This window comes from Canis lupus, chromosome 9 (assembly GCF_011100685.1).
Source record: "Canis lupus familiaris isolate Mischka breed German Shepherd chromosome 9, alternate assembly UU_Cfam_GSD_1.0, whole genome shotgun sequence".
NCBI lineage: Eukaryota > Metazoa > Chordata > Mammalia > Carnivora > Canidae > Canis > Canis lupus.
In genome coordinates this window covers 8,844,869-8,872,482 of record NC_049230.1, presented here as the reverse complement: position 1 = coordinate 8,872,482, position 27,614 = coordinate 8,844,869, and the positions used below count along the sequence as shown (strand labels likewise).

General features: G+C 44.0%; 1 long non-coding RNA gene across 1 annotated transcript; it reads right to left on the bottom strand.

The window, feature by feature from the left end:
• Positions 1-1,607: 1,607 nt before the first annotated feature.
• Positions 1,608-5,271, bottom strand: LOC111097525. The gene is made up of 3 exons (XR_005363989.1): positions 4,872-5,271; positions 2,402-2,773; positions 1,608-2,084 (listed from the first exon to the last, which is right to left on the bottom strand). It is a non-coding gene; the product is annotated as an uncharacterized LOC111097525 (long non-coding RNA).
• Positions 5,272-27,614: the final 22,343 nt, after the last annotated feature.

The window sequence follows — 27,614 nt, the reverse complement described above, 5'->3', positions numbered from 1 at the left end:
TGTTCAATGAAATATTTGAGGGATGGTATGGGATGCAGGGCACTTCTTTGCTATGAAACGGTGCCCAGCTTGGCAGAATGAGCAGCATTATGGACCTCATGCATGCAGGGTCACTAGAATCTCCAACACTTCATATTGTAACACCTCAAGGTGCCCGCGACCATTTTCAAGCCACCCTTTAGCAGGTGGTGCTACCTCAGTAGAGAACAGTTCATCTTGAGGATCTGTTTATAATTAGATATTGAGTGGTAAGGGTGAGATAGTATACAAATGGAGTTTGGGCCCTTGGCTATTGGTTGTAATGGGGAGAACATTCAAGGAAAAATGTAAAAGTGAAAACCATGATCTCTTGCACTGTAAGAGCCCTTTTAAATGTATCGAATCAGAATTGCTTAGTTCTCACTTTCTTCTTGTGACGTCTCTTCAGGAAGGCAGGACAAGCCTAACAATACAAATACACTAGATCTGGGCTGCTGGGGTGGCCCAGTAGGTTGAGCTTCTGACTCTCGGTTTCTGCTCAGGTCATGATGTCAGATTCTTGATCTCAGAGTCATGGTTTTGGGGTCATGAGATCAATCCCCATATAGAGCACCATGCTTGGCATGCAGTCTGCTTGAGATTCTCTCTCTCCCTCTTCCTCTGCCCCTTCCACTTGCACTCTCTCTTTCTCTCTCAAATAACTAAATAAATCTTTTATATGCATGTGGGTGTGTATGTGTGTACAGTAGACCGATGTAGACTTAACCCTCTTTGGCATTATTTATTTTGCATTTCATAGAATGCAGCAGATTCAGCATGAAGGATAAGCAAGTGAGAGCTTAGGGAGATTTGACCCTGCTTCTTCAGACTTCCTTGAGGTCACCTTGTCTGAAATAGGAGGCCTCCTCTCCTATGATTCAGTTTTTGCTTCATGTTCGAGGAGAACGAGCTCTCCTGTCCAGGCAATGTAGTATACGCCAAATCACATGTATACACATTATTTCTGGACTTCTAGGATTTCTATATAATGAAGCAAATCATGTCAATTCTTAAGCCTTGGAAATGCCATCATAGTGAAATATTTAAGTGGGTATAACTCAACCCACTTAAATATTTTTATTAAAAATGTATATTTATTTCAGAGTTAATTATTAACACTCATTTATATGTAAGACACATTGTTTGGGAATACATATAAGAATAGTCTGAGACCCAGAAAGAGTGAGCAACTTGCCTAGATTCCCATGACATACATTCCCATGATAGACCCAGGGCTGGAATTCCACTTTTCTGATTCTTAATTCTGCATTTCCTCCCCTCATGGGTTAAACAAATCTGCCTAGCAACTGCTTTGGAAAGAACACATTTGAACTCACAGATTGGAAGAAGAGAGAAGATCAAGAATGATGACACCAAGTTCTCTTCTGATTCCAAAAAGGCACTCACTTGGCACTCCTCTCGAACCGAAGGAGAGAGGGTAGTTCACAGGTAGTCCGTGAGAACTAATTGCCAGTAACTTCGAGAGTATTCATATCTATACTTATGGGGAACCCATGGAAAACCCAGAGAAATGAGACACTAGAGTGTTTTTAAAAAATGTTATTGTTGAAACAGGCCCAGAACCCCACTACAGAGCATATAGGTCTGGAACTTGGCAAGACCCAAAATTAATGGTATCGTCATAAAGTTTATATATAATATAATTTCTTAAGCCATGCACCAGGAAGGAGGCTCATATACAGTAACCAACTCAGCCCACCCATAAATAATCCATGTTAATATCCTAAGAGAGGTCACGGACTAGAGTAATGTGCTGACATCTGGCTGCTTCTGGCAGGATAGGCTATATGGTATAAACAGATGGCCTTTAATTAGTGGTGGGTTGTCTCAGCAGAGGGCAGCTTGGGCAGGAATGGTTATTTGGATTACCCACCTCATGCCTGGCTCCTAGAACTCTTGGCATATTGTCAGAAGTGCCACTGTGGTTACTGCCAATAGGTCTGATGTCACCGGATGGCAGCCTCTTGGGCTACCATCGTCATTGGAGGGAGGCCTCTTCGGGAGAGTTTCAGCAACGATGTCATGGAACAAATAAGCTGGAGAAACTAGGGGGGGATGGACAAGGGTGGAGACAATCCATCAAATAAACTTGCCTTCAGGAGAGTTCCCTACTGAAATCTTTGTGATTGGAAGTTGCAGTCATTGCTTTTTCTTTTTGAACTCACCACACTTTGAACCCTTTCAGAAGTAGAAAGAGATATAAATGAGGAGGTGAAGGTTTAAACTTGTTTCCTACTACATGTGAGTTAAATGGCCCATAGGTCATTATAAACAGCCAAGCTGATGAAGGATCACAAGTTCTACTGCCCAGATATAAAACAATCAAGCTTCTGTTTTCAGATATAAAGAGAAAATGACTTACTGTGTCCAAAATGGAGCACAATAGCCAACCGTGTCTTCAATTCACCAAGTCCTGAAAGTCCTGAGAACACTTGGATCCAGAGCAGAAGGAGGTAGGCGACTCTTCTGAATTGGAGAAAGTAAAATAAAATATTCCTGTGGTACCTGACCCCATTTCGAGAATGGGATACTTGTGTGTCTTCGGAGCTAGGTTAGTTGTTGGTGAAGACCAGATCCAAGCTCTGCGATCCACAGTAAAAGCATGGACTGATTTGAGGACATGTAAGGATTTAGCCAATTTCCTGCTGAGTTTTTCCAGCGATGGCCATAGAGTTTACTTCTCAGTATGTGATGGTAGTGGGAATCACACTTAGCCAACTCAGGTGTTCCCAACCTGAACAGAAACAGAAGAAGTGATCTGATGTGTTTCCAGAACTTTAAGAAAATACCTCCATTCACTGGTCAGGTTCTTCAATATCTTGCTTAACGACTGTTAGGAGTCACGGTTCACTCTGATGGAGTTTCCAAGACTTAAGAATTGACATGATTTGCTTCATTTTATAGAAATCCTAGAAGTCCAGAAATAATGTGTATACATGTGATTTGGGGGTATACTACATTGCCTGGACAGGAGAGCTCTTTCTCTTTGAACATGAAGCAAAAACCTAATCATAGGAGAGGAGGCCTCCTATTTCAGACAAGGTGACCTCAAGGAAGTCTGAAGAAGCAGGGTCAAATCTCCCTAATCACTGGGAGCTTTATAAGACCTTTGGGAAGGTATATAGAGAACAAGAAGAATCTGGTCAATAGAAAAAAAAAAAGTTTTCCTAATCATATGTGGAATATCTCCAATCAAATATTATATTACCTGGGCCGGAAATACCAAGGATAGGAAAGATTGATTGGAATGATTGGAATGATAGGAATAATTGGAAGACTGGAATGATTCCTATATGAATTTCATGGATTTAAGCTGAATGTTACCTCAGGTCAAAAGTTATACAGGTGAGGTCAAGGCCCAGAATGTTCCTGGTTGCCTAAGCACTTTCACTATTCTTCATTATTGGGATAAACTGGAAAGAAACCTGAAGATCCTGGCATGAGTGTTGACTCAGCAATTACTGACTCTGTCACCATGCAAGTCTTCCTCTGTACAAGGGAATTATGTACACATTTTATTTGTTCGTTCATTTAATTGATATTTAGGATATGCCTTCTGTAGTTTGAGCTCCATTTTCCATGTTAGGAATGCTGCAATGAACAAAACAGAACCCTCACTTTCACGGATCTTACATTCTAGCCAGGAAGCTAGGTAATAAATATATTAATAAGTAAATGCATAACCTGCAGGATGTGATAAAAAGGCAGATACCACAGGGAAGAGGGATGGTGAAGGACCAACGTGGTGGGGTGGCATTTTGGGATATTAGGAGAGTAAGACCTCTCACCAATAAAGTATATTTGAGCAGGTATCAGGATGTAGTAACAGAGGAAGACATGAGGATATCTGGGAATAGAATATTCCAAGCAGAAGAAACAGCAACCATAAAGGCCTGGGTGTTTGATGTGTGAAAAGAAATTCCAGAAGGTCAGTAGAGCAGAGCAAGCCAATATCCAAGGGAATGGAGATGGGGTCAGATAGCAGGTGGGGGACCCAGGTCACATGGAGCCTCATGTACATTTTTCCTGTATGATCTTCAAGTGAAAGACTATTTCCACATGTTTGTAATTTTTTTTTAAGATTTTATTTATTTATTTGACACAGAGAGAGAGAGAGAGAGAGTGTGAGCACAATCAGGGGGAGTGGCAGGCAGAGGGAGAGGGAGAAGCACCTGCAGAGCAAGGAGTCTGATGCCTGGTTCCATCCCAGGCCCCTGGGATCAGGACTTGAGCAGATGCTTAACCGACTGAGCCACCCAGGGGCCCTCCGCGTGTTTGTGATCTGTAGAGTTCCTTGAGCGCTTGCTCTGTGCCAGGTCCCGTGCTAAGCGCCTGCCTTGACTCACATCATTTACTGTCACTACAACATCAATGCACAGATACTATGATCCCCTTTCACAAGTCTGGAGACTTGGACTTAAAGGTTCAACCACTTGCCACAGTTGCCAAGCTGATAAGCACTGGAGATTCCAAAGTAAACAAGACTGAACCACAAAGGGGTTAAAAGACTCGCCCTGTTGTTTGAACCCTCCTTCAAAATTCCAGCAGACCTTAGCCTTGGCTGTGCTCTTTTTTTTTTTTTTTTTAAGATTTTATTTATTTATTCCTGAGACACAGAGAGAGAGGCAGAGACACAGGCAGAGGGAGAAGCAGGCTCCCTCTGGGGAGCCCAATTCAGGACTCGATCCCAGGACTCTGGGATCACAACCTGAGCGGAAGGCAGATGCTCAACCGCTGAGCCACCAGGGGCCCCGGCTCTGCTCTTCTTAGGCACAGAAGCAAGATAGAGGCAAACCAAGAGATAGAGCCCATCTCTTTCTCCGGACACTCACTGAGCTTCTAAACTGCTCATTCCCAAGAAGCCTCAGGTCTTTGCTGGCCCGGAGCGGGTGTTTCCATCGATGCCGAGGACCATGCTGAGCGCTGAGAAGCCCTCTGTACTCGTCTCCCCGTGTGGTCAGAGGTGGAGGAGAGTCTCAGCTGCAGTGCCAGGGACACACCTCTTTGTCAGGAACATGTAATTAAAAAAGAAAGAAAAAGGGGGAAAATGAAAAAAAGAACGAGCAAAGAAATAGCCACCCACCTCCATTCTCCTTAAACACATGTTCATGGGCACCGGTGCACACACGCACACACACACACACACGCAGGCGTGCAAAGTCAGCAGCCGTCCATCACTCAGGTCCTCGGGATTCTGATGAAAACATTTTCCACCTGGCACAGTGAGGCACTAAACACCCCTCCAACCCAACCTGAGACTTGGACCGTCAGTGGAGATATTTTTAAAACCATGACACAGAGGAGTGTGACACACTCGGTTTTCTCAGTGGGTGGGTAGAGCGCTATTTCATGTTGTTCTTGTCACTGAGCCCAACATTATAAGTGTGCACTTTATTACTACACCGAGAATGCTCTGCAGCCAGACCTAGCACAGTGTGTTCCCGGGGAGGGAATGGCAACCTGAACTGGAACAGAGAAGGGAGAGGGGAAAGTTGCTGGGGACACTGGTGACCCTCCGGCTTACTCCCCCACACCCACCCCTGTGCGTTCAGTTCACACTCAGCAGTAGATGGAAGCGTCCCTATTGCTACTTCTGTTACTCTGTATCCATCGGGGCTTGTCCTTGGGAAAATTCTAGATATTCAGATATTATGGTGATACCTAACTAATTCCCTAATGGCTAGAATTCCCCCCCCCCCACTCTCCTACTCTCCTCCTTTCTCTTGTCCCTAATGGGTGACTTTTCTCAATATCCCATATAAAATTGAAGACAGAACCAGCAGTGAGTAACCCAGTCTCACTGTTCAGATGCAAAGGTCAAGGGCTCTCATTGTTTCCTTGGGGTGATAAGGACAATGTTTACTGGGGGAATGGGGGCACTGGGTGTGTCTGCGCTGGGCGCAGGCCAGAAAATTTGGTGAAGGTGAGGAATTTAAAAGCAATCTAGAAGAGCATCTGGGTGGATCAGTGGTTGAGTATCTGCCTTCGGCTCAGGGCATGATCCCGGGGTCCTGGAATCGAGTCCCACATCTGGCTTCCTGCAGGGAGCCTGCTTCTCCCTCTGCCTGTGTCTCTGCCTCTTTCTCTGTGTCTCTAATGAATAAATAAATAAAAATAACATATTTTTTAAAAATATGTTTTAAAATAAAAAATTTAAAAAAAAAAAAAATTTTTTAAAAGCAATCTAGAGGGACATCTGAGTGGCTCAGTGGTGGACTGTCAGCCTTTGGCTCAAGTCGTGATCCCAGGGTTCTGGGATCAAGTCCCACTTTGGGATCCTGTAGGGAGCCTGCTTCTCCCTCTGCCTATGTCTCTGTGTCTCTCATGACTAAATAAATAAAATCTTAAAAAAAAAAAAGCTATCTAGAAAGCAATAAACAGTTGATTCACTTTTTATTGGCCTCTTGCACTGACAATTTTGCACAATTTCAGTGAACCACCTCTTCCCCATCTGAGAAGACCACTCCCACCATCACCCTCCACCACTCATTGGTGAGTTACTGAGCTTGAGGGCATAGAAGATTGGTTGGGAGGGGGGTGGATATTGTGGTTCTACAGAAAACCAGGGCTCTATGGGAGGAGGCCACCATATTTCCCACTACATGGGCTTGATTTTTATTTTTCCATTGAAAGCAAACAGATTTTACCTGTTTACCTTAATACGGGTATAAACATTAGGATTGTCCAAGGAATAACAAATAAGAAATGCTCGTGAAGTGGCGAGATAAGATGGAAAGATTAAAAAGTGGGTCTCAAGAGGGTATCCTGATTCTGTACTGCCCCTTAGCCTCCACATTTAATCCATTGGTATCAGAACATTCCAGAGCTACTAAAACAAGGCCTGTGGTCTAGGCCTAGGGCAAGCCATCATCATTTCTGGTTTATTCTTTTGAGGGAGAGAGAATGAGCAAGGAGGAGGGAGAGGATTATAAGCAGTCTCCATGCTCAGCTCAGAGCCTGGCGTGGGGCTCGGTGTGGTGCTCGATCTCATGACCCTGAGCCCAGGTCAAAAGTCAGATACTTAACCCACAGAGCCACCCAGGCACCCCGCATTTCTGGTTTAAATCAGAAGTTTGCCAATGACGGCCTTGGAGCTAAATCCAGCCCAGGGCTCTTAATAAGTATTGCGGGAACACAACCACACCCATTAATTTACCCATATCATCTACAACAGAATTATTGCAACAGCGGAATTTAGTAGTTGTGACAGAAACCGTGTGGCCTGCAAAGTCTAAAATATTTATTATCTAGCATTAGTCTGGCTGCTATAACAATGTCATAGACTGTTGGGGGACAGGGGTGGCCTGAACAAACATGTATTTCTCACAGTTCTGGAGGTTGGAAAGTCCAAGATCAGGGTCTCAGCATGGGTAGGGTCTTGGTGAAGGTTCTCTTCATCTCTTGATGAAGGTTCTCATCTCTGACAGATGGCCGTCCTCCTGTTAGATTCTTAAGTGACAGAGACAGAGCTCGCTCTCACACCTCTTCTTCCAAGGGCACTAATCCCTTCACGGAGGCTCAACCCTCATGACCTAATTACCTCTCAGGGCCCCATCTCCAAATATCATCACATTGGGGTTTCGAGGTTAGAGTTTCAATGTATGAATTTGGGGTGGGGGTGGACACAGATATTCAGTCCATAGTATAGCCCTTTACAGATTACATATGCTGACACCTTCCTGAGAATACTGGAGTAAGCTCCTTGCTGAGCCCATGGCTTCTTGTCTTGCTCTTTGACAACCTTTTCTTTACCAGGGAGCCAGCATTACCTACAAAACACAAAGCACATCATGATCCTCTCCTGCTAGAAACTACCATTCCTTTCCAATAACAAGTAGAATAGAATGCAAACTTCAGTCTTAGGCTGACAGGATCCTTCCTAATCTGGTAGCAATACCTCTCAGCTGCCATGACTGCTTCTGAACGTGCCCCTCAGACATGATGTGCTCCTGACCCCCTCACAATCTTCATGCTTGCTCCTTCCTCTGCTGGAAGGCTCTCATTTCCACATCCTGCTAGGGCTTGTGCCTTCTTCTATTTCAGGAAGATCTTTGCTTTATTTTCTTTTTAAAGATTTTATTGATTTATTCATGAAAGGCACAGAGAGAGAGTGGCAGAGACACAGGCAGAGGGAGAAGCAGGCTCCCTGGGGGAGAGCCTGATATGAGACTCGATCCAGGACTCTGAGATCATGACCTGAGCCAAAAGGCAGACACTCAACCACTGAGCCACCCAGGTGCTCTGAAGATCTTTGCTTTAATGTCACTGTCTCATAGTCTATCATCTCTTCCCTTCTGGTACATTCTATCCCCATACCCTGCTTTATTTTTCTTTGTGGCATCAATGAGTTCCTTCCATTAACATACACTGAAGAAGACCCATTGATGGATTTGCCTGTGAGATAGGAGGAAAAGAAAGGGTTCAAGGATGACTCTTATAATTGGGACATAAACAGCTACAGAATGATGATACCATTTACTGAATCAAGGACATCTGTGGGAGGAGCATACTTGGGAGGAGAGAGGAGAAAAGAATCAATATTTCTATTTTGGACATGTTATATTTAACATATCTATTAGATGTCAGGGTGGAGATGTCTGGTAGGCAATTGGATACACAAGTCTGGAATTCAGGGGAGAGATTGGTCTGAAGATAAAAATTCATGAGTCATCAACATACAGATGACATTAAAAGCTATGATCTCAGATAGGAAGTGCCAGGTAGTGTAGACGCAGAATGGAAGAGGGCCAGAGCTAAGCCCTGGAGCAAACAAACATTTAGAGCCCAGGAAAAAAAAAAAAAAAGAAGAAGGGCAAAGGAAAGGAGATGGAAAAAGAGAATCCATTGAGGTAGCAGGAAAACCAAGAGAGTATGATATCCAAAAAGCCAAGTGAGGAAAAATTGCCATTCCAAATGCTCCTATAATCTCCAGATGAAGACTCAGAATTCATCTTTAAATCTGGCCAAGGGCTGAGAAAAGAGCAGAAAAAATGGGAACAAAGCCTTGCGGGAAGGGATTGAGAAGAGCGAATGACGTGAAAGTGAAGATGCAGAGGCTGAGTACAGGTAACAATTTCAAGTAGTTTTGAGAGGTGACAACAAGAAAACAAAGTGAGGGCTAGAGGAAGCTATGAAGAGAGGGAGGGGTTATCTAAACGGGCGAGAGTCCAGTGCATTCACCAGCTGGTTAGAATGAGACACTGGAGGGAAAAGATTATGCTGAGGGCAGGAGAGATCATTGCAGAGCAGTTTTTAGTTCAGGGCAGGATCTGGTGTGGTTCAAGAAGGGATCTGGTGCATTCAGGGAAGGATCTGGTGTAAGTAAGGATGGAAGCTGGTGCAATTCAGGGCAGGATCCAGTGCAATTCAGGGCGGGAACTGGTGTAAGTAAGGATGGAAGCCGGTGCAATTCAGGGCAGGGTCTGGTGCAATTCAGGGCAGGATCTAGTGCAATTCAGGGCAGGATCTGGGGCAATTCAGGGCAGGATCTGGTGCACTAGCAACAAAGTCTCAAATGAGATCAGGCATGGTCTGCAGGGAAAGCAGAATGTATGCAGACTGGAGGAGGTGGTAGGTGACTCATTTGCAGGTAGATGAAGAAGTTCTCTTCTGCCTGCTTCTGTTTTCTCAGTGAATAAAAGATGAGGTCATCAACCGAGAGTGAGGGGGTGGACGTAAGGAGAGAGGAGATGTGAAATAGTGACTCTGGAGAATGGGATTGCGAATTGACCAGGGGAATGTACCAGAATGGCCAGACAGTGCTGAGGGCCCAGCTGAAGTTTGCGGTCAAAAACGAACAGGTGACCAGAAAGCCCTGCTTTGTGTTTTCCTCCAGCCATGTTCAAATACTCTGGTGCAGGTTCTGAGTTGAAGCAGGAGAGCTTTCAGGTCAGCAGGCCAGAGGGAGAGATGGAAACTGAAAGTTTATGCAAGGTGTTGACTATAACAATAGAAACAATAAAATGAAGGCCATGAAAGGCTTGAAGAGATGGTGCCCAATGGACCAGTTGGTGGGTGAAAGTTCTCCGTAGAGCCAAAGAATTGTTGAGGTCAACGTAGTAGAAGGAATTACCTGGAAGATAGCAAGTGGTGGTTGGGAGTGAGATTCTTAAAAATGAGATTTGGAAAGAGGAGCATCTACAGAAGAAGAGCTGTGTGTGAGCATGGGAAGGAGCAACTGAATGCAGAAGACATGACCATTGGAAAAGAAGAGACCAAAAATCTGAGAATCCTGAGCAGTGAAAGGCCCGACTACGTGATCATTGAGACAACTCAAGACTGTGACAGCTGCAGCTAGTGTTGCTGGTGAGAGGTAGCCAGCGGAAAGTCTTCCATAGATGAGGGGAAACCCAAGGGGTGTCAGTGGTTGACTTATCCAAGGAGGAGGTGGTTAACAGCACATAGTCCAACCCTGTGGGTATCAAAGGATCTGGGGTTGTAGAGGATAAACGATGGAGGATGGAATGTGGGGCAAGGAAGACATAACACCCTTCCAGGCCCTGTGTCCATGGGGAGGAAGGAAGAGCCACTGGCAGAGAAGGTTGAAGGGGAAGCCTTGACCTGGAGAGGTGACTGGTTTCGGGCACAGCAGACATTCAAGGAGAACATTCATAGAAAAGGGTAAGGATATGGAGCATTTTGATATGGAAAGACTCTGAGCTTCCAACCACAGGGGAAGGATTTTGAGGGACTGCTTCTGTGTCCAAATTTCTCCTTTCTATAAGGAACTCAGTTGAACTGGATTAGTTTCCACCCGAATGACTTTATTTTAACTTGACTGAATCTGAAAAAGAAATTCCAAATAAGATCACATTTTGAGGTTTTGTGTGTTAGGACCCCTCCATATCATTTTTTGTGGGGTCACAGTCCAACCCAAATAAGGGCTGAAGGTCCAAGTGAGAGTACATGTCCCCGTGGGCTTGGACTTTTGATGGTAAACTGCAACCTAATGTACGAGTGGGCAACAAGTCTTTGTCTTGGGGTTTTTTCCTAAGAGAGTTTGTAGGACAAGATGGGTGGTATTACAGCAGGGGAGTGGTGGTCTCACCATGCACAGCTTAATTCCAGAACTATACAAAGGTCCGTGGACCTTCTTTAGAGACAACTGTGAGTAGGATGGCAGTAGGCAGTGGCTCTCATGCCGCCCTTCCCCTCATTCACTCTACACACTACACCTCAGCTATACCTGGTCTATCTCTGCCTCAACAAAAACAGAAACAAAATTAAAAAAAACTTAGATTGTTCCAGCCTTGGGGCTTTTGACTTGCCACCCCATTGCCTAGAAAACGATTCTCTCAGAGCTTCTCATGACTAGCTCCAGCTCATCACAGAGAGTTCATCTCAGAGGTCACCTGCTTAGAGAAGCCTTCCTCGCCCCTCGTAACCTAACAAACCATCCCCTCTGTCACCATTTTCATCATTATTTTCTGAAAAGTTACCATTTTCACATTTGTTCACTTGTATAATCTTTGTTCCTCCAACCAGTCTGTAAGCTCCACCAAAAAAAAAAAAAAAAAAAAAGGATACGGTCTCCCTTTGGTTCCCCAATGACTCCCCAGTGTGCAGAACAAGGCTTAGTGTGTGTAGGTGCTGAATAATAACAACAGCAAGAACAAAATGAGCAATGGTAATAATAATCGCTGATGAATAAATGTAGGCGTATACAAAGCATTAAGTCATTTGACCTCCCTCAACCTCATTCATAAATTAAAGACCTTGACCTAGGTATTATCTTTAAGAGCCTTTCCAATCTTATAATGCCAGTTACATAACAGCCTGATATAATCTGAGGGACCCACAGGAATGTTAACGCTCGACATACATGCTAATATCCCAAAGCCAGGAGAAGAAAGGTCCCATGTATTATGCCCGAAAAAAAAGTCTCTTTGTCAGGTCAAGATAACTGATCTAATTTGAGCAAAGAAGGATATTACACCTTTCCTTCCACTTCCCATTAATCCTTTAAGCTGCAGTTCGACTCCGTGCTTAAAAGGTAAGGGTAAGGGACAAGATGGTCCCACAAGGGCAGCTGTGCTGACGCGGCCACCATCTTGGGCCTTTGGGTGAGTTCCATCTAGTTTTGGGTTTTCTTCTCATGTGCTTAGAGCATAGAGGGGGCTTCCCGAACTGTAGACAGAGTCTCATTCCCCCCAAGAACCACAGAGACCCTTATCATTGATCTTCATTCAATATTTTGGTTGAGGAGGGGGAAATAACTGATCTTCCCCATTTCTTCTTTCTGCAGCCATGTAGTGAGTTAGGGCCGACGCTGGCCCGGTCTTGACCTAAAGAGGTGAAGTCAACTCCTTTGTCCAACTTCAAATGTCTAATCTCTCTCTCTTCTAACCTCAGTTGCACTGAAGATCATCTGATGTCACACACACACCACCACCACCACCACCATCACAGCCCCCACCCCATGGACTTATTCTTTGGCCAAAGGAGTAACAGCCCAAAAGATAGTTTGAGGTAGCGGAGGTCACAGTTCCTTGGCAGAAGTTGGCGACTGCGGTCCTGTGCTTCCTCTTTGACACTTTCCAATCTGTCTTCCATCTCACCAGGTCACCGAGGTGTCTTTCCTCTCCCATGGGGTTGGGGGTGGGTGGTGGTGGTGGCACAACCTCCCCTGGCCTCTTTCCTTTCTTCTGATTCCAAAGCACGTGTCCAGAGGTCCCTGCTCGGCAGCCTGCTGGGCCTTTGGGGCTGCAGGCCCTTTACGAGGCCGGGGTGGCAGCCGGCGGCCCTGTGGCTCTGCGGGCTGGTGGAAGCTGCAGCAGGCCCAGGGAAAAGGCAGGAAGAGCTTGGGAGGAGGCGAAGCCTGCCTTTTTTGATGACTGGTCTAAGGCTTCTTACTTGAACTTTTGGTTTTATAGTTCTATAAAAGGCAGCTGACAAGAGATCCCGTTTTGGGAGGGTCCAGCTGGCGGGGCCCAGCTGGGCGGGGCAGCCCCGACGTGTGCAAGCCAGGCCTGGTGTTCAGCCATGATGTCAGAGAGGCCTGGGGTTCCCGGCGAGCCAGAGGGTGGGAGGACAGACAGCCCGGCCCTCCCTGCCCGGTGCCAGCAGCGCCTTCAAATGCTGCCTTCCTGGCTCGCCTGCAAGAGCCCTTCCTCCTCGGAGACGCTTTGCAATGCTTGGAAGGGAAGCTCCTTCGCTGGTCCTGCGGGTGTCTGCGGGCCAGGGGAGCCAGGCCTCCTCCCCGGGCTTCCCGGCTCTCCCCCGCCCATCACCCCCCAGTCCCCAACACCCCTGCCGCTGCCTGGCCCGGCTCTCCGCCTCCTTTCACTTCAGGGCTGGAGGCAGGAAGCCCGAGCGGCCTGGCTGCTTCAGGTCCCACATCCTTCTACAGACGTGTGGTCCTGAGGCCTTGGGCTCCTGGCCTCCCTTTCTGGCTTTGGGGGGCCGGCCTCTGCTCCCTGCTTAGACGCAGAGGCTGACTCCAGATCATCATGCTGCCCAAAGGGGGAAGAGTGAGGGTGGGTGGGTAGTTGTTTTCAATTAAATTCAATATGAAGAACACGTTTTTTTTTTTTTTTTTTTTTTTGCTTATTCACATCCAACTACCCCATAGCGTTGGCCCAACACTGCAGTTTCCTGTGGACAAAGCAGGTCGGCTCTCCAAGCCCTCAGGGGCCTGGGGGGGGTGGGGTGGGGATGGCTCCCTCAGCCCTGACTCAGAGGAGGTTCCTTGCTCCCCTGCCAGGAGTAGCCGCTGCCCGGCTCCAGGGAGAGGCCAGGAGGAGGGAAGAGGGAAGGACAGTTGGAGACGGGGCACAGAGTGCTTGTTTTAGATTCTCGAAAGGTTGCAGGAGGGAAGGGCTCTGGCAGCCAGCAGGTCCCATGATGGGTCTAATCTGCTTGCTCAGCTCCTTTCTGTGGAGACAGATCAGAGTCGCCCTGGGAGCCCAGGAGCCAGGCCTGGGGGGGCAGAGTTACAGCAAAAAAACCCAAGTAACATTGCTGAGTGGCCTGAAGTACTAGAATGATCCATCGCAGTCAGTAATTAGCATGCCAGGCAATTCACATGTGTTCCTGTGTTTTCTTGGCTCTTTGTGGTGGCCCGAGACCTGTCATTCCTGAACTCATTCATTCGTGCAACTGTCAGATGTTCTTTTCAGGACTTTCTGCGTGCTTCAGAAGGCTTCAGCAAGGATGCTGTGGGATTGCTTGGTGCTTCATTGATTAACCAATGCCCTGGAAACCAGGGCTCTTTTAACTGCCCCTGGGGGCAGTGGGTTTAGGGGTGCGGTGTTTTCCTCTGTTTTACCTGAGACTGGGCATGAGGGTGACCCTCTGCCCCTCATGGCCTGTGTTTGCAGGTACATGTAGTGTCCTCAAGACTGTCCCCTTCTTTCAGATGGGAACAAGGCCCCAGATAGAAGGTAAGTTTAGAGAAATCTCCCAAAGAGAGTGGAAACGGAGCTTCCACTACCCAAAGTTATCGAGGAGAGACCCCACCACTGGCCACACACCCTTATTCCTCCTTCTCCCTTTTGCACTCTCTTTTGCTCATTTCGTTTTTTCTGTGAATATCCATCGAGTGCCCACTGTGATCCAATTGATGCCCTCCCTCTTATGAGACATTGCTGCATATTAGATATGCAAGTCAAATCAAATTTGGAAGGCAAAATAATAATAGTAAATTAATTAAGTTAAATATCTTTAAGAAGACAGCAATCCAGATCTGTGGTAAAGGAGTAAGTGGGGGATGAATGAGGGGTGGGTGTTGTGTAGTGGGTGGCAGCAGGTCTGGACCTCTCTTCCATGTTGGTGAGGTCACACAAACTGCTCAATTAAGCAACAATATCCTTTTCAAAGTACTTTTTCTTTATACCCCTTCCTGGAGGGTAGTAGGACCAGGGGAATTGTGCCCATTACAAAGATGAGCAAACCATGGCCTGCAGTTAAGTAACTTGACTTCTTAGGGCCGAAAAAGAGCCTGATCCCAGGATTTAGAGATATAGATAGCTACAACAAGGAATGTTTACTTTTCTTCCTTTTTTTCCTAATGAATACCTTGGATCGTTTCTTTGTATCACTCTACTGCATTACCATAGACCGAGTGGCTCCTCACAGTTCTGAAGGCTGGTAAGTCTAAGATCATGGTGGCCGCAGACACGGTGTCTGGTGAGAGCCTGCCTCCTTGTTGATGGATGCTTGGCTTATCGTATCCTCACTTGGTGGAGAAGGGGAGAGGAGGCAAGCTCTCTCCTGGCTTTTCTTATGAGGGCACTAACCTAACAACCTCTCCAAAGCCCTATCTCTTAATGCCATCATATTAGAGATTAGGATTTCAACACATAGATTGGGGGGCGGGAGGGGTCATATGGATGTTTAATCCCTAACAGGGAGAGATAAAACCTACAAGAGTATTCTAGTTGATGTCACCTGGATATAAAGTCAGAGAGAAGGTAGCCTGAGAAGGAAGAAGCTTGTTGTCGCTGATTTTGAAGATGGAGAAAGGCCGTTGAGCTAAGGAATCAAGATTACGAAGCAAGGAAATGGGCTCTATCCCCCCACCCCCTGATCCTCCAGAAAGAACCTGGGCTTGCTGACACCTTGACTGTAGCTCAATGAGACCCACTTCACACTTCTGATCTCTGGAACTGTAAGCTAATATATTCGTGTTAAGCCATTAAATTTGTGATAATCTGTTACAGCAGTCATACAAAACCAGTACAAGTAGATGAACTTCAGTCTGGATCCTGGTTAAGTCCCCATTGGTGGCATCCCGAGCACATCCGTAGGTCGTGGCATTGTGCACATGAATCACCAAACACTGACCTAGGAGGGCTTCTCGGATTTGTCTGCCTCGCTAATTCTCCCAGGCCACACAGAGCATGTCCCTTTGCCATGGTCACACCAACATTGGTGACTCTGGACCCTCTCCACTTCCCTCTCTTTTTAAACCTTGGCTCCCCTCTGAGGCTGGTGCCAGGTTACAGGGCCCAGCTGTGGAGCACACAGACAGGGTAACAGCTGTGCAGCACGAGTGACTTCATTCATGGCTCCCATTTATTGGCAAAATGCAGCTCCAACAAGTCACCACTAGTAAAAGAAACCACAAAGCCCAGGGCTCCCCAAGGAGGTCAGGACCACAAACATCAAACAGGAAAGTTTGGTCGGGCCTGCATACACTCATGCTGAGACTTTTCCACCTGCCTGTGGGCAGAGGTCATTCTGGTGTGATGCTACCCTGAGCAGTTGAGTAGAGGCTACAGGTGATCATAGCCCCATCTGTGAAATTCACGATGAAAAGGCCCAGTGGAGGTGGGCATGGGGATGCAAAAGACTCTGGGCTGGAAGGCTTTGGAAGCCGTGCATGAGTCAGAGCCACAGAAAGGCCCTGGTGCTTGGCTATAGACAGAGGATGCCTCCTTCCTTACTTTTTTCCTGTTAAAAAAACATCCAATTCCATAAGATAATTGTAGTGATGAGTATCTAACAGTGGGGGTTGTCCTTGTTCTCAGCATAAGATAAGCCCTGATCTGCTTCCCATGTCTCTATTGGACTCCCTGGGCTCCCTCGTTCTCCTTTGAAAAGGGGAATAATAATAATAGTGAGCTCGTGCTAAGCTTTGGAAGATTAAGGGGTCAATGATTGAAAAATGACTAGCACATAACAGACAATCAATAAATATTAATTTCCTTGTCTCACCCCTTCGTGATTCCTTCAGATTAAGCTGTATTAGTCATACTGGTGCTCATCACCCAACTCGGGTCTAGGCTTTTGCCTTCAAAAATGACTATAATTAAATAATTCCCCAAATGACAGAAATGACTATGTTCTTTAAAAATCTATGATGGGAGATTTCAAAATCACAGTGTCTCTTGGCCCGTATTGCCTTCTGACCTCCTCTGGCCCACTGGCTTTGTTTCTGTCCCCGACAGCGGTGACACACACTGTGGCCTCTCTTCTGCTTACATAATGCAGCTCTTTGCAATTTCTTTAGACTGTTCCCTCCATCTCACACGGATGGTATTTGGGAAGCTCTATATTGAAGATTTTTTTAATTCTGTTTCTGTGTTTTTGTTATTGTTTTTGGTTTTGAAGTGCTATTAGTGTTCAGGCATTCAAACCCTCACATCCAACTTCATGCTGTAAAAAGATCAGTCCCAGAACGCATTCCTTCCCTCCACCCTTGTGTGTCGGAAGGATGCCATGATGGTTTAATCAGGGAACTATGCCCAAAGGCTTTCACCTCTAGGCTTCTCGTGACCCGACTGAGATGATGGAATTCCATTCTCATCTGATAACTGGTTTCTTGGCTTAGGTGAAACCAATTTCTAGACAGCAGAAAGCCAAATCCCTGAGCCAGGCTGAGTAGGCATTTCCTCCCATCATGTCCACTTGTCCAGTAAACCCTCTTACTGGGATAGAAGTGATTCTTATTGGTGCCTACATCCCCAGAACAGGAACGGAAGCCTCCACGGTTTCTTTTAGCCCAACAGATGATGTATTCTCCAAACTCTTCAAGATCCACCAGAGGTAAGGAAGCATCCGAGGATTGGGAGTACTTCCCAAAGGCTCTGGAACTGGCATGGGTTCTTCAGGGAAGATCTGCTGTGATCTTGGTTCATGGTCTGTCTCTACCCAACCTTCTGTGTGGCTTTCTCCGTTTCTCCTCTGAAAAATGGCAAGGGCAGGATCCAAAGATCTCTTTGGTCTATCCAAGCTCTTAGGACTGTCTATTCTCCCATTTCTCCCATTTTCAGTGTTACAGTGATGCCTATTTATCCCAACCCACGAATAGCATTGCAGGGGTAACAAGAGAAATAGTATGGGTGTAGTACTAAGCATGTTTTCTTTTTCAGGGCTAGCTGTTACCCTTCTTTTTTTTTTTTTTAATTTATTTATGATAGTCACAGAGAGAGAGAGAGAGAGAGAGGCAGAGACACAGGCAGAGGGAGAAGCAGGCTCCATGCACCGGGAGCCCGATGTGGGATTCGATCCCGGGTCCCCAGGATCGCGCCCTGGGCCAAAGGCAGGCGCCAAACCGCTGCGCCACCCAGGGATCCCTTACCCTTCTAAGTGAAAGCACTGCATGAGGCAAGTTGAAGTCATCAGAAATCATCTCTATTAGTCAGTCAGTGAATATTTATTGAATGCTACATTGGGCTAGGTCTTCGGGGACAGGACAAAAGACAGAACCTCACCCTCAAGGAGTTCATATACCACCAGGATCTGACAGGAAATAAACATGAAAGTAATAATAATAATATAAGGAGTGCTCTGGGGAAGAAAAAGTTGGGTGATTGGAGAACTACTTGACTAGGATAGGAGGACCAGGGTAAGTTGCCCCAAGGAGGTGCCATGTAAAGATTAGAGGGAATGAAATAGCTTTTCTAAGCATTCTAAGCAGAAGGAACAAAAATGCATAGGCCTGGGTGTTTGAAAGGCCAGAAGTCCAGAAGGATTAGCAAGATCCAGGTCACTAAAGCCTTGTAGACCAGGGTAAGGAGATAAGTTTTAATTTGAGGAATTTTATGGTCAGATTTCAGTGATGCAAACTGAGCTATTAAAATTCCAAAAGAGTCCAGGCAATCCTAGAGGTAAAGTTAAATAATTTACAATCTCATTTCTGTGGTAATCCATGAGGGGGAGCGTGGGTGGCTGTTCAGGAGGCCAGAGCCCCATTCCCAGTTAATTTGGCAAGTCAACCTGGGAGGGCTGAGATCCGAGAAAGGGTCCTAGTGATGGAAGGGGTGAGGGTGGTGAGGTGGAGGAGAGAACCAGCCAGGCTCAAGGTGTACTTGGGTGAAGGAGTGGAAGGAGATAGGCAAATTTGCCTGGCAAGAGTCTGGAGGAATGATAGCAATCTGGGGGAGGTTGGGGTCAGGGGAGCGGGTAGTCTGGAGATCCCTGGCTTCTGAAATAGAGAATGAGAAGTTTGTAACATGAATTATGATCAACACAAACCCCATCCCCATGGTTTCTACTTCTCATGTGCCCTTACACATCAGAAACTGGCTCCACATCAGAGACTGATTTCTAGGCATGGGAGCCTAACCTTGCTTCTCCCACCAACTCTTTCTGAGATGAAAGAGTCAGCGTATGTTAGTTGTATTTCCTTCACTCAGCCTACATGATCTTCGAGTGTTTCCCTGCCTATTCTCATTTCTATTAGAAAAATGTTTTACGTTGTTGGTTGGCTCTGAAAAATAATATTTGGAATGATTTTTAAAAAACAGTAAGTAATGAAGTCGACCTTATTCCTGACAGCCAGAGACTATTCTTAATATTTGATGTATTTATTTCCAGTCCTTTTATATGCATATACATGCATTATGGATTTTCTATCCATCATTAGAATAATAATGCATATTCAAATTTGTACTATGATTTTTTTCACTATGGCTTTTTTTCTATATCATCCATGGGCCTTAAAATTAATTTAATAGCTAATAATATTCCTTTATAAGGACATATCAATATTTATTTAACTATTTCCTCATTATTTCATTTTTGGTTATTTTATTTTATTTTTGTAAAGATTTATTTACTTATTTGAGAGAGAGAGAGAAAGAGCATGATGGGAAAGGGGCAGAGGAAGTGGGAGACTGAGAATCTCAAGCAGACTCCATGCTGAGCACGGAGCCCTATGCAGCGCTTGATCCCAAACCCTGAGGTCATGACCTCAGACAAAATCAAGAGTTGGACACCTAACCGACTGAGCCACCCAGGTCCTTCTATTTTTATTTTATTTATTTTTTCGTTATTTCATTTTTTTAAAGTTGTTGGGATTTAATACAGTTACCACTATGTGACATGTATTTTATGTCTTCACTGAAATATCCATAGATCATTATATTGGACCATCACTGCCGCCCTACAATTGGGTACTATTTTTAAATTCACATTTCACCCACGATGAAATGGAAGCTTAGCAAGGTTTGGTGGCTCACACAAGGCCATCACAGCTAGTAAGAGGTGGACCAGAGATAATATTACTTCGGAGAATATGCTCACCGTTATATGTGTGTATCTGCAAATGGTTGCTCAGAAATGAAACTTCTCTGTCAAAGGGCTTAATGCTGTTTTTCTGTTTTTTGTTTTGTTTTGTTTTTTTTGGTTTAAGGTTCAACTATAAACCACCAAACTGCTTTAGAGCAGCACCCCCAAGCAATAAATAGTCTATGAAGTTATCCATGCTGTGACCTCCTTCTTCCAAAGACTAATAGGATTGTGATTTATTTTGCTGGTTTTGATTGCTCACTTGTGAATCTGAACTCCCTTTGGTTCATGTGTTGATACCTTTGTATTTTTCTTCAATGAACTATTTATGTCCTCTGCCTACTGTGGACTGGGAGTTTTTCAATAAATAATCTGGAAGGGTCCTTTGTATACGTAGGATATTTCTCTTTTCTTTGGGATGTTTGTGTCATGTTTCATTTTGTTTCTGAGTTTTCTGTTTGCCTTTTAATTGTGATGTTTTTTATTCAGAGCTGGTATTAGCAAGATTTCTCTATAAAGGGCCAGACAGTAAATATTTTAGACTTTGTGGGCCATATGTTCTCTATCACAGCTACTCAACACTGCCCGGTTGCCGGAAAACAGGGATAGATAATACATAAATTAATGGGTGTGGCTGGACTTGGCCCATGGGTTGTAGTTTGCAGACCCTTGATGTAAAAAAAAAAAAAAAAAATTTAATCTTATGTTAGAAAATCCACCAATTGCTCCTCTTTGAGATTTTCTCCACTGCTTTTATATTCAGATACTTGATAGGCGCTTCCTGTCCTATAGAGATTGCTGAAAACCAGCCCAAACTCCGATTTGGTAGTTGGTAACAGTTCAACATCTTGCTTCTTCTAGACAAGCCTTCTTTTACCCCTCCACACACACTTTTTTGGTTTTCTCCTTCTTTCTTTCTTTCTTTCTTTCTTTCTTTCTTTCTTTCTTTCTTTCCTTTACATTTTTGTCTTCCTCCTCTCTTCCTTATTGGAATATCAAGGAAATTCTCTTTGTCTTCCACAGAATTATGTTTATTACTCAGCCTCCTCTCCTGCCTCCCTCTCTACTTCATGAACTTTCTCCAACAAATGAGTTCCATTCATCAGTGGAATTGTGGTGAATAAAATTTTCCCCATCTCATTATATGTAGACAAACTAAACCCAGCTCAAGATCAGAGATATATCCATCGACATTTTATTTTGGCTTCTTTTTGTGCATTTAACTATTTAGTTCTTTTGGTCTCTATATTGTGGTGTATGCTTTGAGAAATGATGCCAACTTTATTTCAAATGGTTAACCACTTCTTCCAAAAATAGACTTTGGTATATATAGAAGAGTGGGTTTATGATTAAATTTGGCATTCAAAATTAGCAGAGAAAGAATCATTAAATAATGTCGAGGCATCTTCCCTTCATTCTCTGCCTATCAGTTCTACCACTACCATGCTGTTTTGATTACAATCTATTATAATAGCTCTAAAAAATGTCCTGGCTACTTGCACAATTTCTGCTTCCAGAAAAATGTTATATTCATTTTTTCAGGCTTTCCTTTAGCATGTACCATTAAGATTTTTATTAAAAGTATACAATTATACACAGGAAGAACGTATATCTTTGGATCATCCAAGCTTCTGAACAGGAATATCTATCAAAATCTTATTTTAGAATTTTTAGTAATTTTTTTGGTATTTTATCATAATTGATCTCCAAAAAATTCTTAATTTATTTGGATTGAGGATTTTGCAATTTACTAACTAGAGAATTGATGCTCTGGGAGCACAGTTATTATATACAATTTTTATAATCATTAATGATGCATCTCTTATTTCCTTCTATAAAAAATATCCAGAATTTGTCATTGAGTCATTGTTCTCTCTTTTATATATTGGGTCATTTTCCTTTTAGGTTTTCTCACTCTCCTCATCTTTTCTTACTGCATTTTTGCAGTTTCTTTTTTTTTTTTAATTTTTATTTATTTATGATAGTCACAGAGAGAGAGAGAGGCAGAGACACAGGCAGAGGGAGAAGCAGGCTCCATGCACCGGGAGCCTGATGTGGGATTCGATCCCGGGTCTCCAGGATCGCGCCCTGGGCCAAAGGCAGGCGCCAAACCGCTGCGCCACCCAGGGATCCCCATTTTTGCAGTTTCTTAAGTTTAATCTTAAGTTTGTTGATTTTACTTGGTACAAGTGTCAAGCCTATGATTTACTTATTTTTTAGACAGACATTTCTCACATTACAAGTTCTACTTATTTGCAGTTGTTTCTCTTCAATATCCTCTATATTCTCTGTCCGTTGACTTCTTTCTACTCCAAGAATGCAAAAATGACTTGGATTTTATGAAACAATAAAGAAAACCAGGAGAAGAGAACAGGTTAAAATGGAAAGATTTAGAAACAAAGAGCTGGCTTTGTTTTTAATTTTACTACCTCCTATCGAAGTAATTTTCAAAGATATGCTTCTCTTTTAGTTCTCAGGATACAGTTCTGTTTTCTTTCTGTTGACTATTTGTCTCCCGTAGGTATGATGTTAATTTTTTCCTCTCACCCTCTACTTGTCATAGAAGGAAGAGAGTTCTGTCCAAAAGCAGTGTTTTCAAACAGCTTCTATGTTGGATTCTTCTTAGACTCTTTCGCTGTTCATTTCTGGGCTGGCTAAAATTGTATCTGACCTGGAGGATAAGTTCAAAAAAGTAAATAAATCCATAAGCTTGTGAGTTGTAAAGGGAGAGGCTAATGAACATATTCCTTGAAACCCATATCCAGAAACATGGTGGAGATTGCTGCCAAGATGTTCACATCTGAGACTCCACATCTAAGACTACTGTGTCCTGTCAGCTATGGATGGTGGCATTCGTTAAATGCTTCCCTGAGATGTCAAAGATACACTCCAAAGAGCTTTGCAGCAGGAATGCAGAGCCACGGAAGCCTGCCAAAAGTGTAGGAGGCAGATACACTCTGCCCCACAAATCTCATTTCCAGGCACAAAAGGTGCAAGCAGCGACTCAACCTGTGACTCAGTGATTCCCAGCTGTGTGGGTGCTGATCACATGAATCCCAAAGGTGAACCAGGGGCCACAGGGCATTGGGTATTGGCCTGGAACAACACAGGAGTTCGGCAGAGGCCAGAAGGACCACGGAGCAGAGGTCATAACTGTGCCTCTTTGGGATCCAATTACAGATATGGTAAGTTGGATGAGGGAGTATGAAGAAGAAAGCACCACATAGCCACTTTGGTCCTCTTATCCTGCATTAAGTGACTCTCCTGAAGGGAAGTCTCACATTGTGGTTAAAATCTCAAAATCTGCCTCTGACATAGTGATTTCTATTAGTCAGCCACATTGGTCCATCTTTTCATCAAGGTATGGGGAGGAGTACCAGCTCAGTAGCTTGCCATTAGGTAGGGGCCATGTGACTAATGTTGGCCAATGGGTTTTAAGCAGAAGTGATGCGTGTCATTTCCAGAACATAATTGCTATTGAGAAACTCTCTAGCATTTCCCTTCACCGTCATGGCAACCAGGGGGCTATGTGTCCAGATTGTGAAGCTCCAAGATGGTGAGACTGCTATCAGTCTACGTCTTTAATAATGTGGACCTGTAGTGTACATGCGAAATAAACTTTTGTTCGTTTAAGCCATGAGATTTGAGGACTATTCAGTGGGCTTTGAGGATTATTGATTACCATGGCATAGCCTATTTTATTTTGACGGATACAGCGTCTTATTAACCTAGTGATCATAAGCAACACTCTGAATGTCTCTGGGTCTTGATTTCCTCATCTGTCAAATAAAGAAAATTGCAGTACCTGCCTTATAAAAGGGATTGAAAAAATATTGCTTGTAAAGTGATAACCAATGTTTCAACCATATAAGTACCTTACAAATGTTAAATGTTACCTCTTAGCTGTATTTGATTCTCCAGAAGATAGAAAGTAAAAGGAATGTCCTTCTGTCAAATTATCTCAACTCACATCTGAAAAGAAAAATCAGAGCAAGAGAGAGAGAATATGAATCCTTTGGAAACATATCTCATTTACAGAGCAATTAATGGGATCCTCAACAAAACAACCAGCACTTTATTGCCCAAGTCACACATGCCAAGGTGTTCAAGGTCCCATGAGATCTGAACTACCTGAGCTATTTTCAGACAAATATCTGAGGAGAATAAGGTTTCAACTCCCTAGGAAAACATTCCCACATGCCAGTCCTCTCTCTTGTCATTATGTCCCAAGATGGTAGTGGTAGACCTCTGGGAAAGGAGGAATGATTTCTAGAGGCTCTTTTTAATTTTCTCACAGCAGGGAGGGAAGCTGACTCAGGGTGTGGTGTGCCCGTCTGCCACACATGCTCCTTGGGGTGTCACAGCATACCAGAGGTGTGGTTAGGTGAGTATCACTCCACCCATGAGGTATCTTCTTGGCCAAGCCTCTTCTGACCCAAACCCTCATAAACAAGACTATGCAGTGGCAGGAATGATAGGATATATTTAGTGTCCTCCATTGTCTCCCCCAGTAGACTGTTAGATATATCTGCCAAGGACAATCTGCCTTCAATAAAACCACCATGTTCTAAGCAATTCCTTGAAGATCTCTTACTCACCCTGGCCCAAGCAGGGCCCCCTGGCCCAAGCAGGTTGCTCAGGTTGCTGCTGCTGCTTCTTTTTCTTCTCCTCCTTCTTCTTCTTCTTAAGATTTTATTTATTTATTTGACAGAAACAGAGAGCACAAGCAGAGGGAGAGAAAGAAGCAGGACCCCCACTGTGCAGGGAGCCCAATGCGAGGCTCGATCCCAGGACCCTGGGCTCTTGACCTGAGCCAAAGGCAGAAGCTTCACCAACTGAGACACTCAGGCACCCCCCAAGCAGACTTCTTGGATGAAGTCTGATACTATCACATTCCAGATAGTTACGGCAGTTAGGGAAGGCCTCACACTGAGGCTGCAGGGTGCTTCCTGAACATCACACCCAGGAGAACCAGCTTTTGAACAGGTACTCTTTAGGCTTGTCTCAAATACAATCACACAGTGGAGTCACCAGTGTCCCAGGACAATTATGCAGTCCTTTGAAGCTAGTGATTATAGTCAGCTCAGAATCTAAGCCCCTTCTCTGGTGGGGATAATAGAGCAAAGACCAGTTCTTTCCAAACTCATATCCAGCCTCCACAAAAAGACATGAACTTCACATCTCCATCCAGGTGGTGTTATCAACATCCTTCCACGTAACAGTGTATTCTCATTGGACATAATCCTGAAACTTTTTCTAGCAAGTGAACATCCAAGGAAGATTCACCTTAAGAATTGAAGAAGACAGAGCCTACCTGCAAAGCTGGGAGCAAAGCCATACGTATAAGTCATACATATATATGACACTGATGGACACTTTGGACATTGGTGACAGGTGTGTGTGGGTGTGTGTGGGTGGTGTGTGTGGGTGTGTGTGTGTGCAAATCCTGTACTTAGAGATTTTTCAAAATAACAGAGTCAAAATGGAATGGGTGGACCCCAGGCAGAGTCTTTTCCAACCACACTTCAAAGGGAGAAACATATTTTTGGATTCTTTACAAAAGCAGGATAAATGGTACTATTGTCCTGATTCCGTAAATATTGGCATTGGAGAATAACAAGAAGACGCTCTATTATCATCCATCAGTGCTTTGATTTCAATAGGTGTGTGTCCCTCCACTTCTGTCTCCTTCATCAAGGGTAGAGAGGAAATGGTAACTTTTGCCAGCAGCCTGGATCAAGTTAGAAAAAACCTCAACAGTTAAGAACAGGAAGCCCCCAGATGTGGTACCCTGCATCCTGCAAGCCTCATTCCAATGGGACAGTAAGTTGAAGGACCTAAGAAGGAAAACAGGAAGACTCATGGGACACTCATGGATTTCAGGATGACCCTCAGTCTGTTAGTTTTCCTTCCATCCCTGGAAGACAGTAGATTCACATTATCTTAATTTGGGGCCATTTACAAGAACGTAGCTAAACTTACTTTCTATGTTATGGACTCAGTACTCTCTGAGCTTCGTTGCAAAGTCCAGAAGCATCCTAGGGAAGAAGAATGAGAAAGATCTACTTTGGTTTATTGACCAAATCCTCATTTTCTTACCTTACCCATAATGCCTTCAAGATGCTATGACATATAAAACTGTAACTGTAGGCTCTAATTTCTCTTCTGGTTCTAAGATTCTCTAACCCTGATTTTGAAATTAAGATCGTTTGACTCTATAGTTGACAAACTAGTGATTAGTCATTTGACATTTCTCATTGAGACCTCTCAATAGCTGTTCTCAAAAATAAAGAGAACTTGACTTTTCCTTTCCGTACTGATTAATGTTTAAATTCCTGAAATGGATTTCTATCATTCAGAGAAGTTGCTAAAAAATCCCATGTAACCAGCCTCCTTTGATTCAATATATACTTTCCACTGGCTGCTTCTGTTTTACAGTGGTCAGTAAAGAGTTTGATGGTATGTCTTTCCTGAACTTTTTTTTTTGTTGACTTTACAGATGGAGCCCCCATGACATACAGTGTCTTGTAAGTCGCAGCTAAGAGGAAGCATTTCTATGAAAGCATTTCCATGAAAGCATTTCAGCTAAAAGATAAGCTTTTAACTACAAGGAGCTATTTCATATAAGGTACAAATTTTCAGAGAAAAGAGTATTCTTTGACTTATATAAGTTATCCTTCACCCATATTCAAATCCCCACATTACAAACCATGAACACTGATCACTTATTACGTGTAAAAATTTTTTTGCTTTGTACACTTTCCTGCAGTACTTTAATATTTCATCTATTTCTGTCTGTCTCCTATCTAAAAAGGCCATGATTCGAAAGGAAACATTTAAAAAATAATAATTTGAAAACACTGTAAAACAAGCTAAAGGCAAACTTCCTCACTCCCTAAGCCCCCTCTAGATTCATAAAGTTGCAGAGTTGTCCCATCCGTCTTGCTCACCACCACAATTTTAAGGGGATGATAAATCATTTATTTCTACACTGAAACTGCAACTGACAACTGCTGAGAGTTTCTGCCAAAGGGTGTGTCATAGCCAAAGGCAGTTAGAGTCCCTATAGGAATCCAGTTCTCAGACTTAGGGACCCTGAGATACCGCTGGAATTTGCCTACAGGCCAGAATCAATAACAACAGAATTCCCACTGTAAAGCTCAGGACTTCCTCCAGACTGCTCCCTCGCCTGCCCTAAGAAGTGCTTCTTGCAGAAAGATGTTACGGATGTCAATGAAGGGATCCTAGAACTGTTCTATCAGCAATTGGCCAGAATCTGCACCCCCAATAGCAATATGCTTACATTATCTCTCTCACTTCATATTTTAAGATTGGTGAATCCATGTTCTTAGTTCATAACACTGTTGGAAGTAGTTGCTCTTAATATTATATCCTGTATTAAAGGGTACTTATTTTCTGCTACCCTATATTTTCTCTATACTTTTACTTGACATTTGGTCTTTAAGAAAGTACATGGCAACCAAAAATATCACTGTCACAGAATTCTAGGCAAGTTTTAAGACAGGAAAGCTTGATTTAATTTGCTGTGTTACATCAATTTAATGGATGAGAAACATGTACCTTAGATGGAAGGAGTTGCAGAAAGAAATCAGTGAGAGGAT